Source organism: Carica papaya, chromosome 5, assembly GCF_054855325.1.
Source record: "Carica papaya isolate Zhongbai chromosome 5, ASM5485532v1, whole genome shotgun sequence".
NCBI lineage: Eukaryota > Viridiplantae > Streptophyta > Magnoliopsida > Brassicales > Caricaceae > Carica > Carica papaya.
The window spans coordinates 15,611,349-15,617,485 of NC_142313.1; positions in this window are offsets into that span (position 1 = coordinate 15,611,349).

Genomic DNA, 6,137 nt, shown 5'->3' on the forward strand with positions numbered 1-6,137 from the left:
TCTTTGATTGTTTCTTCAAAGCTGATTTGTTCAACAACAAATAATGCATATATGGAATCATATATCTCTTTAAAGGATACAAACTTCTTTGGTGGAGTCTCATAAGAAGGAATACTTGAAAATGATGTTTCTTTTCTACCTAAAGATGAAGATATAGAGTTGCCTGTTTATGGTGTTGATGGAGTTATAGATGTAACTGTTGCATATGCTTCTATGCTTCAATAAACCTCAGTTTCATATGACAATACAGTTGCTGAATTTACTTCTTTTTTATCCTAATTCTAGCTTGAATTTTCATCAAACATCACATTCTTGCTTATTATCACTTTGCCACTTATAGGGTTATATAACTTATATGCTTTGGATTGTAATGAATAACCAAAAAAATACATTCTTTATACGTGCTGTCAAATTTTTTTTTACTTTGTGAATCAATCAATGCATAGAAAATACAAAAATAAATTATTAAGTGGTGTTTACCCGAGCCCTTGTACCTGTCCAAGCTTCATAAGGGATCTGATTTGGGACAACTTTTTTGGGTGAAGTATTAAACAAATAGGCTCCCATTGTAATTGTTTCTGCCCAGAATTCATTTGGCAATCCCTTTGCCTTTAACAAGTTTATTGCTACTTTAACCACTGAGCTATCTTTCCATTCAACCACATCATTTTGCTCTGGTGCATATGGTGCTATTAACTCCATGTGAATACCATTTTATTCACAAAAAGCACTTAATTCATTAGATAAAAATTCACCACCTCTATCCGTGTGAAAAGCCTTTATACATCCACCATTTTACTTCTTAACAAGTCCTTTGAACCTCTGAAAGTATTCAAAAGTTTTTAATTTGAATTTTAAGAAGTACACCTAACTCATGTGGCTAAAATCGTCAATAAACAGCATAAAATATTTACTACAACCATGAGATTTTGTATTCATAGGCCAACACAAATCAGCATGCACTAAATCAAGACAACACTTAGCTCTCAAAGATTTTTCTACAAGAAATGACTTTCATCTTTGTTTCCCATAAATACATTATTCACATAATTTTATTCAATCAATTTTAGGTAGCCCACTAATCATTTATTTTCTACTCAACAATTTTAACCTATTGACATTCAAATGCCCATACCATAAATACCGCAACATCGACACATTTTCCACATTATTGGCAACAAAAGCATGATCATTTATGTTAGAGATAGTTAAAGGAAACATCTTACTTGCTATCATTTTGATGTTAACTATAGGTTGTCCTGTAACACCCGCTCACTACTATGCTTAATTGTATTTGAAAAATCCTATTTATTCGGGCCTTAAGGCCACACGGAACTCATTTATTTTATTCCATAGCTTATTATCATAATATGTAAATTATACCGATTTTTATTTTATTTCGATTTTATTTAATTTAATCTAATTTTATTTTGATTTAATTACTTAATTATTATTTTTTAAAAATAAATGATTTCAAGAAAAAAGAAAAAAACATGGGAAAAATCTCACGAGAAAAATCCTGCAAGAATGGCCTACCAGCGTAGGCGCCTGCACGCGTGCGCGCATGACAGACACAAGACGTGCACACAATGTGCACGTCCCATCCACTTGAGGTGCGGAGGTCAGACCTGTGTGGGTGTCTTATCACGCGTAAGCATGCCCGTTTGTGCTTATCATATCGCGCGTACTGTCTGCGCAGCAGGGTAGCGCAGGCCAAATCCTGTACACGACAGGGTAGCCTGATGCCTGCAGGCTAGGTCCACAATGTGCGTCAGGCGGGTGAGACCACTACTGCCTCGAGCAGTGTGCCACTACTTATAGAGGAAGTCTTTTTTCTCTATTTTTTGTGTCGTGTCAAATCAAACATCTTCTATTTTCAATACTCTCTCTTCACTGAATTTTGCCACTTGGTACAAATCCAATGGCTCCTGTTTTTTAGAAATAGGGACTCTTTCTTTCATTTTCTCCTCACTTCCATTCTTCTACCTTTCAAGAGTTAGAGAGAGAGAGAGAAAGAGAGTGATCTAGAAAGAGAAGGAGATGAGGAGAAGAAGAATGATGTAGGAGAAATTATCAAGGTTTCAGTAAGAAATTCAGTATTTCTTTAAATGTCTTACGGAGTATTTTTAGATAAAATTAAATTAATAGTTCTATGATTTTGCCTCTTTGCATGTTCCGTGTCTGGTAGATTTGATAAATTAAATTATTCTTGATTTCAAACATGCTATGTGATTTATATACACTTGATGATTTACATGTAAATAAAATAATATAAAACTAGTAAGGTTATTTGGAAAATAATAAACAAAAAAAAGAGAAAGAAAAGAAAAGTGGAATGAAGCATGAATAGTCCGAAGCAAGTATCTGTATTAACATGCATAATGCATCAAATGTCTCGTTAGATTTTTTATCTCTGAGGGGTATCTGTTCTCCTATCCCCATTCGGGATATCTGTTTTCCCCTTCCTCATCTGGTTTGGAAAGACGTAAGAGGACCACTCCTTATGGATAACGACGTACCTTTTGACAAGAGTGATGATACAAATATCTATTAGGGGGTCACCTTTAGCTAAGTACTGCCGTGACTGTAGAATATCTAGTAGGACCACTATGGTTGGTACAGTCGTAGTCATAACTCGTACCATGGTTTGGCAAGCCATAAATGTGCTTGAGTAAATTATCGTTATCTGTATCTGATCTAGTCGTTCTATATGGGTAGTCAAAAATCTGTATCTGCCCTTAAAGATGGAAGTCGTAATGACTTCGCAAAGCATGACACAAAAATTTGAGCATTTCATGATTTATTTAATTTTCTCTATTGTCGGGTATGCTGTGTGTTTTATCTTGATTGTTGTGACTATAACATAATGTTTTTCTTTAATAAATAAATTGTTTTCATAAGGCAATATAAGACTATAACGTAACTAAATATTATAATTATTCATCTTTTAAAACCTTACGATATTATCTGAATACTATTTTCCTTATTGAGTATATGGAACTCACTCTTTTTATGCCCCTCCCCCCCAAAATGAGGAAGATAGTGAGGAACCATCAGCTGACCTACCCATTGAATTATATGAGATCTCATAAATCCACAAACCTTGAGTGCATGATCGTCACTGCACTCTGATGAGTCCAATAGTATAATGATATAATTGGCCCTCTTTTATATTTTGACATTGTATTTTGCAGCCACTTTTGGCCTCAGTTATATATATGTAATTGAAACTCATATATTTATAAGAGATTTGTATTAATTTGCTTTGCTGGGTATAATTTTTATCATGTACTCCTAGTATTACGAGGTAGGATGATCTTGCCTCCACCTACTGGGCAGCTTGCCCGACCTTCCCAGCCCTGTCAGCATTTTAGTTGCTCACATAATGACATACCCTGTCGGCATATCAATCACGCTTGTTATCGATGTGGAAGCACCCAACACCTTATAAAGGGTTGCCCTCAGCGACCAAAGGACATGACCAGGACTATAGCCTAGGGTCGTGTGTACCACCTAAATGAACCCATTGCTTTTCCTACTCTCATTCTTATCCATGGTATATTTTCTATTTATGATACTTCTATCAAGGCTTTAATCGATACAAGTGCTACTCATTCTTTTATTTCTTGAGCATTTACTTTATAAACTTGATTTTAAGCCAGAACCTTTAGCGAAAATATTAACGGTAGAGACTCCCTCTAGGGGATTACTAGAAACTCGCTCTCTAATCTACTTCCCTCACGAGAGGTGGAATTTCTAATTAAATTGCTACCCAGAACCCAATCGATCTCGAAAACCACCTATCACATGAGTCGTGTTGAGCTCGCAAAGCTAAAAAATTAGCTTTCTGAGCTACTTACCTGGAAGCTCATCCTCCCTAATCAATCTCCTTGGGGTGCTCCAATATTGTTCTTAAAAAAGAATGATGACTCCCTCAAACTCTGCGTGGACTACCAGAAATTTAATCAAGTAACAGTTAAAAGTAAGTACCCCTTACTTCGAATTGACGACTTTTTTGACCAATTATAAGGAGCCATGATCTTCTTCAAGATCGACCTCAGAATAGGATATCACCAGCTAAGAGTTAAAGAAGAAGAAATTCTGAAGGCCGCATTTTAGTGTAGGTACGATCTGTACGAGTTCAGGGTGATGTCGTTCGGGTTAACCAATTCCCCTGCAGTCTTCATGGACCTCATGAATAGAGTTTTTCGACATGTACTAGATTAGTATGTCATCGTATTTATTGATGACATCTTGGTGCACTCCAAGAGTCCGGAGGAACATGCAGTCCACTTGTTTGAAGTGTTAGGGACACTACGCCAGAACTAACTGTATGTTAAACTTAGCAAATACTCCTTTTAGTTGGATCGAGTTTCCTTCATCGGTCATGTAATTTTGAGTGAAGGAGTTTATATGGATCTGGCCAATGTTGAATCACTGATCAACTAGAATCTGCCCACCAATGCAGCCGAGGTGCGTAGTTTTCTTAGCTTAACAGGTTACTACTGGCGATTCATCGACGAATTTTCTAAGATTACTACTCCACTGACTCGACTCACCTAAAAGAGCATACCATTTGTCTGAAATTACGAATGTGGTGAAAGCTTTATGGAATTAAAATATTGTCTTACCTCTGCTCTGTTGTTGATCCTCCCTAACAACATTAAAAAATTTCAGGTCTACTGCGATGCATCTCATATTTGCTTGGGATACATTTTAATGCAGTATGGTAGAGTGGTCACTTATGGATCCCGATAATTGAAACTCCATGAGTAGAACTACCTTACTCATGACCTGGAGTTGGGACCATTTTCTTTTCCTTGAAGATATGACATCATTACCTATTTGGTCAAACCTTCGAGATTTACACTAACCACAAAAAGTTTGAATTACATCTTCTCGCAGAAGGAGTTGAATATGAGACAAAGATGCTGAATGGACCTCCTAAAAGATTATGACTGTAAGATCATCTACCAACCCAGTAAAGAAAATGTAGTTATTGATGCCTTAAGCTAAAAAGAGTCCGCAATGTTGGCCCAAACTGTGGCCTCTAGTTGGAAGTTAATTGATACTATACAGTTGCTCTACCTCAGCTACTATGGCAAAGGTACCTATCTCACTCAGATCCAAGTCTTGCTAAATCTCTTCATGAAGATTTGGGAAGCTCAGTCCACGGACCAGGAACTTACCAAAAATCTGGGTGATTTTTCTTTAGATGAATTTCCTAATTTCAGGATATCAGATGATAGACTGTTTAGATTTCAAAACCGAATTTGGGTCCCTATCACTGTAAGGATGGAAGTCCTGAAAACTATTCATGTCTCTAATCTATCTATCCATCCCAGGAGCACCAAGATGCACTGGGACTTGAAGCGCCAATACTGGTGGCCGAGAATGAAGAAGGACATAGTCAACTACGTCTCTTGATGCCTTACTTACTAGAGGATTAAGGCATAACATTAAAGACCCGGCGGTTTGTTACAAGGCCTCCCAATTCCAGAATGAAAGTGGGAGTATGTAACCATGAATTTTATCATCGGACTGCCCAGGATCTATTCTGGTTGAAATGCTATTTAGGTCATCGTTGATAGACTAACCAAGACTGCCCATTTCTTACCCATCAAGACTACTGACTCCACCAATAAATTAGGCCGCCTTTATGTTGATGAGATTGTTCGACTTCATGGTGTTTCCTCATCCATTATGTTCCATCGAGATCCTCATTTTACCTCCCACTTTTAAGACAACTTTCAGGAATCGTTGGGGTTTGGATTGTACTTCAGCACTACTTATCATCCCCAAAAAGATGGTCAGCTAGAACGTACGATTTAGACGTTAGAAGACATATTGTGTGCTTGCGTCCTTGACTTTGCGATAACTGGTATGAGTATCTCCTCTTATATGAATTTGCTTATAATAACACTTAGTATGGTCGTATGAAGTCTTATATGGTAGGTCTTGCTGTTTTCCCACTTGTTGGAGCAAAGTCGAAAACCAGCGTCATTTGGGATCGGACTTCATTCAGAAGATTATTGAGAAGGTCACGATCATCGGTAGAACTTGGCTACCGCCTAGAGTTGTCAGAAAAATTAAGCTGATAATCGTAGGCGACTTCTGGAATTCGCTATTGGAGACCA